The sequence below is a fragment of the Scleropages formosus genome, chromosome 17 (genome assembly GCF_900964775.1).
Source record: "Scleropages formosus chromosome 17, fSclFor1.1, whole genome shotgun sequence".
In the NCBI taxonomy this organism is placed as follows: Eukaryota; Metazoa; Chordata; class Actinopteri; order Osteoglossiformes; family Osteoglossidae; genus Scleropages; species Scleropages formosus.
The window spans coordinates 8,475,233-8,487,414 of NC_041822.1; the positions used below are offsets into that span (position 1 = coordinate 8,475,233).

Consider the following 12,182-nt stretch of genomic DNA (forward strand, 5'->3'; position numbering starts at 1 on the left):
TACTATTCTTGGCTTACCCAGACATCCCCATTCAAAACAAGCACCAATTCATCCTTTGACGTAAAGGCTATTGTATTGACTTCTGCCATGATTACTTTGATAACCTCTGCTCTGTATGTCTGAAACAGTTACAATTTTAATTGCACTTGGATTCCAGGCCTTGCTGTGTGCGGTCCACAGTAATAACACTAATCATGCTCTATCAAGAAAAATCCTTTTTACCACTATTAGAGTGAAAATGTGTCACAAAGATGCATTGTTACGATGCAAACACACATTTGGGATTATTGTTCTATTACATATAGGAGACTGGGAAACTCACGTGTTGCAGAAATACTACTGAAGCATATTTCTAGCCTACAAGCCAGAGGGGCTCACAGTGATTGAAGTTCTGCAAATATGGTGCAATGCAGTGGACCAAAACTAATACATCTATGCTGAATTAAGGTGTTTTGTACCACAGGTGAGAACAAAAAATGGCAAAGCATGTAAGAACTCAAAGACTTATTCTAGTTCAATGGGGTCTTTGGAGCACCATCCTTTTTTTTTTTTTTTTAAGTAACTGCAATATTCTCGACCGATCTGTGCACTAGGGTAGAACCCCACATGTACAGCCAATGTCCAAAGGTCTCCTCAGTTCTGCCATGGGATAAAACACACACCACTAGTACACCAGCAACTGTCCTCACTTTACCATCCTTCACGACTTCCTGTCTGCATTTCCTTTCCCTCCATTCCTTAGGCCAAGGACACAAGACTCCTGTTGAAGAATCGGATTATTTGTGTCCATTCCAGGACAATGAATGCTTTTTCTTAATGACTAGAGGAAATCTGTAAACTAGGTACAGCTGACAATAAGGCAGTACACATGAAAAATCTGGATAATTGATTCTTATCTACACATAAAGCAGAAAATTGGAGACTGTGACATTTTCAGTTCTTCACTGGCCAAGATTTGGAGTACACTAGCTCTCTGTGGACATAAGCACATGGTCTATAGTAAGGCACAGCTGATTCTGAATTTGGAGTACGTTTAGTGTTTGAGCACCAGTACAGACACCCCTCGACTTACACAAATAAACCGTTCTTCAACCCCTTTACGCAAGTCAAAATTTATGTATGTCGGATTCCCCCTCCATTACAGAGCCAAGGCTTCTCAATTCCTTCACATTTATTTCAAACATTGGTATAAAAAAATTACACAATATAATTCTCTAGTAAATGTCAGACATTTACATTTATTCATTTAGCAGACGCTTTTCTGCAAAGCGATGTATATCTCAAAGAAAGACAATTTGTGCATTATATTATGAGAAAGAGACATAGTTGCAGGCATGTGATTAAGTAAACTTAGTTTCTTTCTTTCCACTTTATGCACCAATGTTCATCGCACGAGTAGGTGCATAAAACTGAAACAAACATTAAATACTGGAATAAGACATACGCTGATCAGTCAAAGCATTAAAACCACGGACAGGTGAAGTGAATAACATTGATTATCTTGTTGCAATGGCACCTGTCAAGGGGTGGGATATATTAGGCAGCAAGTGAACAGTCAGTTCTTGAATTTGATATGTTGGAAGCAGGAAAAATGGGCAAGCATAAGGATCTGAGCGACTCTGACAAGGGCCAAATTGTGATGGCTAGACGACTGGGTCAGAACATCTCCAAAATGGCAGGTCTTGTGGGATGTTTCCAGTATGCAGAGGTTAGTGCCTACCAAAAGTGGTCCAAGGAAGGACAACCGGTGAACCGGCGACAGGGTCATGGGTGCCCAAGGCTCATTAATGCGCATGGGGAGCAAAGGCTAGCCCAACTGGTCCGATCCCACAGAAGAGCTACTGCAGCACAAACTGCTGAAAACCTTAATGCTGGCCATGACAGAAAGGTGTCAGAACACAGTGCATCGCAGCTTGATGCGTATGGGGCTGCGAAGTTGCAGACTGGTCAGAGTGCCCATGCTGACCCCTGTCCAACACAAAAAGCGCCTACAATGGGCAGGTGAGCATCAGAAGTGGACCATGGAGCAACAGAAGGTGGCCTGGTCTGACGAATCATGTTTTCTTTTAGATCACGTGGATGGCTGGGTGCATGTGCGCCGTTTACCTAGGGAAGAGATGGCAGCAGGATGCATTGTGGAAAGAAGGCAAGTCGGCAGAGGCACTGTGATGCTCTAGGCAATGTTCAGCTGGGAAACCTTGGGTCCTGGCATTCATGTGGATGTTAGTTTGACATGTACCACCTACCTAAAGACTATTGCATACCACGTACACCTCTTCATGGCAATGGTATTCCCTGATGGCACTGGCCTTTCAGAAGGATAATGCGCCCTGCCACACTGCAAAAATTGTTCAGGAATGGTTTGAGGAACATGACAAAGAGTTCAAGGTGTTGACTTGGCCTGTAAATTCTCCAGATCTCAATCCAATCGAGCATCTGTGGGATGTGATGGAAAAATAAGTCCAATCCATGGAGGTCCCACCTCACAATTTACAGGACTTAAAGGCTCTGCTGCTAACATCTTGGTGCCAAATACCACAGAACACCTTAAGAGATCTTGTGGAGTCCATGCCTCGATGGGTCAGAGTTGTTTTGGTGGCACGAGGGGGACCTACACAATGTTAGGCAGGTGGGTTTTAATGTTTTGGCTGACCAATGTAGGCCTAGTCAATTAAATAAATTTTTACATTTCCATAAAGCACACATTAAAAAAAATACTGCATGCAGTACGCATATGGTATTGTACTGTGCGTGCTTACCTTATATCTAGTAGTATGCTAACACACAAGAGGGTGCTGCTGTTAATTTATAATTTTTCCACCTCAGTTATTGTACCTTGGAAGTCTCTTCATTATTATTGTTGCTGTTTTCATGCTAGATGTTCATTTCACGTGCTCCTTTATACACGTAGCATCCTTCACTATCGTATTCACAGTCGATATGGCTAAACCTGGTTTCCGTGCTATAGAAGATGATCTGTGTCCACCTTTATACTTCCATATTATGTTTAATTTCATCTCCAAATGAATTGCTGTACGCTTGGAAGACAGTTCTCGTTTTTCTTCAAGTGCAGGTTTACCACCAGGCAGTGTAAATAATGAAAAGGGTAGAAAATATGTGAAAAAAGCACTACACTACGGAGAGGAGATGCGTTCATGGCTCAAAACACGCAAGAACTGGGAACATGCAGTTTCCTGCCTTGTCTGGTTGATTTGCACGTAACGTATTTCAGATGTTTTGCATAAAATAAAAGCGCTATCCGTAAATAACGTGTATGCCGAGAATTTTTTACGTAAATCCCGATTTACCTAAGTCAAGGTTTGTCTGTACAGGTGGTCCCCGATTACGATGGTTCGACTTACAATTGTTTTGACTTTATGATGGTGAGCTGGCAATAGACATTCAGTAGAAACTGTACTTCGAATTTTGATTTTTTTTTTTTTTTTACCAAACAAGCGATACGCGGAGCGATACTCTCTCGTGATGCTGGGCAGTGGCAGCAATCCGCATCTCCCATTCTGTCACGCAGAGGTGTGTATTGGGTATATTAAATGCATTTTCGACTTATGACATTTTCAACTCATGATGGGTTTTGGGGAACATAACCCCATCGTAAATCAGGGACCACCTGTACTTGGCACAGAGAACTGTCACTGACAATGGGGCATTGTAGCTCAAATTATTCCTAGTCGTTGCATTGTTTTGACCACTCCTTTGCGCCCAGGGGGACCTCACAGGCAAATGGTGAAAGATGTGAACCAGATTGTGGTTCATTTTCTACCAGAAGAGAAACTGATCTTATTTCCACCAAGCTGGAAGAGCAAACTTTCTTTATACACAGCCCTCAAAAAAAGAGGCAAAATAATCCATTGAGAGCAATCTGACGCGGCCATAAAGTGGAAGTTATTCTCCTAAATAATGCATGGAGCACAAACAAGATATCACCTAATCTTGCTCTCCAGTAGGAGTACACACAAAAAAGAAAAAAATGTTCTGAATTGTTGCACTGTCTGCACCCAGTGTTGGAAACATTACAAGAAGAGAAGCAGCTGTCAATCGGCAAGTTTAACTCAGTGAAGAAAAACAGGCCAAACTGATTTCAATCTCATCTGATCACGTTGCTCCATCCTAATAAATGTTGTATTCAGCAGTTCAGCAGACTAATATTGCATCTTCAGTTGGTAGACTGGATATTTTAAAGATTCCATGTCCAACTTTGTTATTCCTCCACTATTTGTGGCATAAGCCTCTCCAGTTCTGATCACAGAGACCAATTTCAGGCAGCAGCAGTTTGATAATCCCTCTCAAATCTTTCAGCGGTTACAGAAATAATTCAAACAGTGGATATTTTTTTTTTTTTACTTTTAGCCACGGAGACAAGACTAAACTCACTACGAATCAAGTACAACCATCCGTCTCCATTAACACTGAAATCAAATATTTGCTATTAAAACAGCACTTCAATGAATTTAAACAGAAAAACAATTTGAAGGTAAAAAGACCATCTGCTATAAACCAAATCAATACAAAGAAACAATTTACAGTATATCAGTTTGAGAGAACAGTACATACAAACCTCTCTGTAAGTTACACAAATGACCAGACCTAATAAAAACAGGAGCAATACATTAAGTATGTCTTTGCTCAGACTGTGAAATACAAATTCTAAGTTTCATCCATCTAATTCAAAATACTGGGACCTGTGACCAGTAATTAAGACACAGATTCCACCTCTACAGACAACTCCTTAGTGGACAGAAAATGAGGAAAATCAAACGCATCATCTATCCTTTTACCGTTCTCCTCCACTATCACAGCAGTTACTTATTTTACTTAGTACCAATCTATTGACCAAAAATAAGAGGAGAGCTCCACACTAACTAGTTTGGTTTCGACACAAGCATAGCAAATGCTAGGGTCACACGGCTAAGGCCTGTGCTAAAAACTCCCCAACACTGCACTAGGCATGCTCACAAACATTACTGCCGTTGTCATACCGAAGAAAATAAACGCAGTCATTCTGTGAGCCTGTACCAAGTGCTGGCCATAAGGGCCCCTTGTAACGCTATGCATTTTCAGCTGTTCAACCTTGTTTCTAACATTGCATTACATGCAATGTGTATTTTTTCTAGTTTAAAAGTGAGAAGTACCAGCAGTTTTATATATCTACATTATTTTGTTGATTGAGCTTGTGGTCATCAACAGCAAAGCCCTTGTGTTTTCTATATTGTTAAAATTATATTTACATTTATTCATGTAGCAGACGTTTTTCTCAAAAACAGCGTGCACCTCAGAAAAATACAGAGAGTGCATTAAACCAACAGGAGGAGATATTTGGATCCAGACACGTGATTCAAGAGTACAAATGTCAGAAGAAAAATCCAGGACATAAAATTTATTTACAGAAATATTTCAAAAAATGCATTAATCATAAAAGTTCAGTGTCTAGAAACAATAAATGATGAAAATGAGGAAGTTACAAAGGGCCCAGGTAATTAGATTGTTCCTAAATTACTGGGGACCTCAGCACAACTTCTGCAAATAAATGTGTGCACACAAACCAAATGACATGAATGTATCCAAAACTTGATGACTCACAGTACAAGGCAATGGTTCAGATATTTCTCCAAGTTAAAACAACAGACAAAAAGGAATCAACATTTTCAACACTTGTTTACACTGTTCCGTTCACAGATGAACAGACCTCATATTCAAAGTGTACTCACCATGTCAGTATCTCCTGCGTTTGCCTTGCATAGCCTTAGGGAGGTGGCTAATAAAATACATCATGGTCCCCTCCCTCTTTTTTAAACAAACAAAATCACTATAGCAGTCAAGGCTCAAACATTACAAATCTCTAGTTCTGGTTACTAACACTAGCTCAATGGTGCTTGAAATTTTAAGTTAAATTTCCAAGGTAGCTACAACTAAAAAGACAGCCTTGACAATATCAATTCCAAATGAAGATGTTTAGTAAAGTCAATAAATTAACTACCTAGATAATGTTTTGATTTTTACAACTGTCCTCGAATATTGGAGAAACCAATTACTTAAAATTATTACATTGCACAGGAATTTTAACTGTGTAGTAAAACACATTCAAGTGGACAGACAAATCCAGATAATCATAAACGATAAATCTCTACTAAAAGTTGCTCAGCTCATACAGACCTAAAATGGTTAGTTCCGAGTCCTACAGCACACATCGAAAAACTCTTCATGTGCAGTCAAATATCAGCTAACATGTACAGGTGGTCCCGAATTTACGATGGCTCGACTTATGATTTCTTCGACTTTACGATGGTGAGCTGGCAATAAGACATTCAGCAGAAACAGGACTTCAAATCTGGAATTTTTCCCAAGAAAGCAATATACGTAGCGATACTCTCTTGCAATGCTGGGCAGCCGCAGCAATCCGCATCTCTCATTCTGTCACGCAGAGATGTGTATTAAGTGCATTAAATGCATTTTCGACTTACGATGGGTTTCGTGAAACGGGACCCCATTGTAAAGCGAGGACCACCCGTACGTTATTCTCCTAAAAAGTTGTAAAGGCCACGGGGAGTTCCTCTACATTATTGGTTCTCAGCCCATGTATATGTGGATTTTGGCAAATATACGCTAGATGTAATACTCTGGGGACAGCTGGTAGTGTAATAGTCAGAGTCACTGCCTTTGGCCCCAAAGGTCACAGGTTTGAGCCTCATCTTCAGCTTCAGTACCCTTGAGCAAGGTTCTTACCTTAAATTGCTCCACTAAAATGACCCAGCTGTATAAATGAGTAAATAATTGTAACCTTAACATTGTAAGTCCCTTTGGAGAAAAGCATCCGCTAAATGAACAAATGTAAAGAGATAAATGTGTCAGTCAATGTGGAGTATGCTGGTACCAGTGAGACAGTGTGAGAAAAGGGGAACAGCCCAAGTTCACCAAGTGCGCTCAGCACTTAACTGTGCAGGAGCCAGGTGTGTTCACAATGCCACAGTACACTGCTACTGCCCTCAGGGCAGCTGTGCTGTTGACAAGAAGCCTAAGGTGCACCTATTAATACTTTTTGTTCTCTAATGAGGTTGACACACAGCACTCACTCCTGTATTCATTTCAGGGCCTCTCTACACTAGCTCAGTTTAAAAGCCTGTTGGGCTGCTTCCTGCAAAGTTGACAGCTTCAGGAAATGTGTGTAGGACAGAGTTTGGCTCAAAAAGCAAGCAGTCACTGCGGTGTCATTAAGACAACGTTCTTGGGGCAGCACTGTAAGGAAGCACTAAAACAGAAAGACAAGCCCCCCCATGCCCTACTGTGCTGCAGCACCCTTGAACAAGACACTTACAGTGAATTGGAATAGTACAAATACCTTCTTGTAGAATCACTTTCTTGTAAGAACTTAGAGATGTTAAACAATCCAAACAATAAGAAATCCTTTTGGTTATCAAATTTTGTTGAAAAAATGTTACATTATGCATTTTGTACTAAACTTCTTTAAGCCAATTAAATAAACAAATCAGTGAAATTACCACCACATTACGTATTCTACTCAGGGGGGTGCGGTGGTGCAGTGGGTTGGACCGGGTCCTGCTCTCTGGTGGGTCTGGGGTTCGAGTCACGCTTGGGGTGCCTTGCGATGGACTGGCGCCCCGTCCTGGGTGTCCCCCCCGCCAACAGCCTTACGCCCTGTGTTGTCGGGTTAGGCTCCGGCTCCCCGCGACCCCGTATGGGACAAGCGGTTCAGATGATGTGTGTGTGTGTGTATTCTATTCAATTTTGCACTATTTAGCTCTTAAGTCAATTTTTTCCTCCGTCTTTATTTTTGAAGGCCAGGATACTAAAAAAACCCTAATAAATATAACCCAGTGAATCGTCTGCAAGTGGCTTAACTGTACTTGTGTAACAAGCGAGGGACAAAAGCAGTGGACTTGGACAAACTGTGCACTGAAAGTCATGTATATAACTCCTCTATGACTATAACTCCTCATGTGCTGTGGAATGTGCTTTTGTTTACACTCAGTTATATGTTGCTTTTGATAAAAGCATCTGTTAGATTAATAAATGTACGTTGAAAACACCCAACTGAAACGCTTTAACGCATTTGCAGCTGTACAGTACAAATGAACTGTAAACAACCCGAATGCCTTCAGATTCTAAAAGTGTAAGCAAAGTAGTCATTTTTAATAACAAGCTTATACCAAGTTAAATCTGCAAAGGAGTTCAAACACAGCAGTAGTATAGACAAAACACATGCACAAAGGCATTAAAAGGAACCACCACATATTTCTTAAGTGCTGCGGTAAAGTGACCACGCAAAGTCGCTCCTAACCTAGTCATCTGTGCAGTAACTGCAAACAAAGGCTCCAGTGTCACAGGAGAACTCAATGCGTGTAGCAGTAACGGTTACTCAAATTCATTCATTTTCCACTTGTTTCACTCCGGTGAATGCTAAGACTTTCAGAAACTGGAGATAAATTGAACAATCTTTCTTAAAACCTAGATGCATCAGGGATTAATTTCAAAATATCTATTCATCTAGAGCTAAAATTTGAAGCTACCAGGGGGGCCCACCTTTGGCACAGTAAAGGAGCAAACTCTTACAATAACTGGGGAGAGTCCTTATAGCAGGATGATGGTATAAACTGTCAAAGCCCGGATAAGTGACAGTGTGTGCATACCGGGGTACAGTACATACTGCCATACCTGTTACCCCTCGCTTATGGTGAAACGGCGACGTTCTGCGCATGCGCACTGAAGCTCACATAGTGCGTGAAGTATAACAGCTTCACTCCGTCGGCACCATTACCTCCCTCACGCGCTCCAGTACTTACAGTACTACTGCTCTCCTGCGACTCACAGGCGCCACCTGTTGACGAAGCAGTGTCCCTAAGCTAGGCTTCAAACTTCGGCACACGTTTCATTTTTAACACAAAACCCTGGAACGTGTGAACTTGCTTTGAGTTTTTAACACAAATTAGCCAAATAAGGACGCTGTCCTCGCGTGCTCTGGGAGATTTACATAGATACAGTCGATGCCTTGCAGTCGTGAAGAGCGGAACCGCATCCAAAGCCGAGCTCACACTTCACTCAGACACACACCTTGGCTTGGAAAACAACAAGGGTTTCCCTCCACACAACTGGTCCACTCTCGGCCCCCGGTGTCCATGACTGCCTCGGCTAGTCGGTACAGTACAACTCCACCACGTCCGTCGCCCTTAGCTTAGTTGAGGCTGAGCAGACCCCTCAGTCTTTTTTTTTTTTACAAGGCAAAACTGTGTAACTTGGATTCTGCTAACAAGACTGCGGGCACAGCGAGAATAGTTTTAAAAACGCGTTTCCGGGTCTTGTTACGGCCGAGCGAACGCGCTAAAAATGAATATTCCGTGCACAAGCAACTCTACTGAAACTAGAAGGGAAAGTGCACAGCCGGGTAGTGGTGGTGTGTGGCCCAGCACTCTGTATGCCCGCAGCAGTCTCCGTATAAACACACGGTCACATTATGCCCTATACAGATGACGGGGCCCTGCCTTGAAACTGCTCGTTCGCGAGGCCAGCCCCGTTCCGGCACGGATTCACCGCTGACCCCGGAGCCTAGCACGGACAAAGCGGGGACACTTGAATTGAGGAAGGCAGGCGGGTAGTTCGAACGGAGGCAGAAATACTTCAGGCAACCCAGCTCATGGCATCCGTTCAAGAATAAACGTGTTTCGGAGTGCGCTACGACGTTCCAAATCAAACGCAGGCCATAAAAAGCTGTAAAACAAAGTAGTGTATAAAGTTAACGTTTGTGTTTTCCGCCTTACCTCCGCTTCCACTGAAGCCATTGCTCCCCAGCCCACACGGAGTCCCGCCCCCTGTCCGTGACGTCACAACGTTTATCCGCCAACCTCGTGTACGCGATACAATCAGAAATCGACGCTAAAAACGTGAATTTCTGCGCATATTTTGTGTCCCAGTCGTTGATATAACCGCAAATGTCTGATTTTTGTGGAGAGTTTCTCCGATAACGCCAAGCGACTAGCTAAGCTTGCAGTGCACTTCATGTAGCCAATGGTGCAAATGTTAAATGATTACAAAGTTCTGTGTTCTGCAACTATATTGAGTATATGAGTAGTGAGTGTATTATTGTACAGTATAGTCTGTGTATAAAATTATTACTTGCTTAATTTCAGCAGCTCAAGTGTCGGAAATACAGTTAGGAAGTGGAGCAACCAGTGTAAAAAGTTTGGAAGTTGTGCAGAAAAACAGGAAAGCAACGTCTGAAACAAATAACTCCCGTAAATCTAAACGTTTCTATGGTTTTATAATCATGTGTGTTACGATGCATTTTACAAATTTAAAACGCGAGGTATACATATATATGAAACGAAATTAAGTCATGTCATTCCACCACTGGGAGGCAGTAGGAGAAAAGAAAGTAAAGGAAGGAAGAACGCAAAAAAAAAAAAAAAGCATACGGCAAATAAATTAAAGCGAATGCCAAATATTAGTGGAGTAATTATTAGAACAAAATATTTAAATTGGTTATTTATCTTTAAAATTGGGTCTTCCACGGCGGGCTGGTGTCCCGTCTGGGGGTATCGTGTCTTGTGCTTCTGGGATAGGCACCGGGCCACAACGACCCTGCCCTAGGACAAGTAACGTGATAATCAATGAGAAAGGCAGTGAACTGATGACAAATACTAGGGTTCTTATTGGCCTTTGGTGGGGAAACCTAACCCTGATTTTTATATATATATATATATATATATATTTTTTTTTTTTTTTAATTTGTGAGGTATTACAACCAGAGTCTTTAATGTACATATGTGCGAAAGGAGGGGATAATAGGCTGGAATGAACGAATGGATCATGCTTTGTCCAGACTCTCCCGTCAGACTTGTTTGCCCCCAGCACCAGGCTCCAGCCAAAGCTCTGAGGTTCACGGAGACACGCTAGCTGTACCACCACACCAAGGTGACGGTCCCGTAGCAGGTTTCTCGCCAGTTGGTTCAGATTCAGCTCAGTTCTATTTATTCTTCTTAACCACTCCTCTCAGCAAAGTGACTCAGAGTGCTGAACAACAGGAAGCAGGAAAGTGACAAGAGTAGCGATAATGTGTGGCACTTTGACAAGTAAGTCAGCTGACAGCTGAGGAGAGGAAAACAAAAAACTCCCAGCTGCACAGAAAGGGGGAAAAGTGAACCTCTGCTGGTCTATGTGCCACTAGTTGAGCACCGCTCTTGGGCAGTCTAAATGTGGTGGTAGAGGACCTGTATCGATGGGTCTGTAGGACCAGTACAAATCCAGGTCAGCCTCTTTGCAGGTTGCATCTTCTCCCTGTATTTGCAAGGCTTTCCTCCAGGTGCTCCTGCTTCTTCTCAGTCTAAAGACATATTTCAGATTATATGATGACTTTAAATTGTGTGTATGCATGAGTAAATGAGTGTGTGACTGACGTGTGATGGCCATCCAGGGCATACCCTGCTTCCCATCCTGTGTTTTTCAGTGGGCTGCAGATCACCATAACTCTGCATTGGATGGATGGAAGTACAAAAGAATGAATCATTACAAATATATGACAATTATTTTACATCTAGTATACTATATGCTAACAACGATCTCCAAACCCCTTTTTATGAAAAACTAAAAAAAAGTAGTCACTAACCTGAAATACTGCCTTTATTTGAAAGGGATTCTTGGTAATGCATAGATAGAATGTCTTATATGCATTGAATAATTATATATTTTATCTGTCATTAAAGCATATGATTTCTGTATGAACTGGAAAAATTCTTACAATGTAAATTTTAATAGAAATATATACTTTTCATACAAAATTAAAAAAAATATTAAAATCAAGTATGAATACATAATATATACTTAAAATTATATTTTAAATATTAGTATCTTCTACACTACAAATCCAACTTGGATAACATCAGAACTACAGAACTTGAAATGCTACAATATGAATATTCATGATAGGGCTAGATGCATCTCAACACTATGTGAACATGACTGCTAATGGGTTTAAAAAAAAAAAAAAAAAAAAAAAAAATGTACACACACACACTTTCTGAACCGCTTGTCCCATACAGGGTCGCGGGGAACCGGAAACTGTACCGTAAAGCAAAAATGTGCAAAAAACAAGCTGGTGTGCATAAAGCCATGGAATCCTCATTTGTGTAGGAAAATGAAACAAATAAAGGTACTAA

General features: G+C 41.4%; 1 protein-coding gene across 5 annotated transcripts in view; it reads right to left on the bottom strand.

Annotated features, from left to right (window-relative positions):
- The window catches only part of ehmt1a (euchromatic histone-lysine N-methyltransferase 1a), a 29,320-nt gene extending 19,487 nt beyond the window's left edge, over window positions 1-9,833 (bottom strand). For all 5 annotated transcript variants that reach the window (XM_018759131.2, XM_018759130.2, XM_018759132.2 and 2 more), the window contains exon 1: window positions 9,789-9,833. The gene's annotated coding sequence lies outside the window, so the exon portion shown is untranslated. The remainder of the gene's footprint in view (window positions 1-9,788) is intronic.
- Window positions 9,834-12,182: the final 2,349 nt, after the last annotated feature.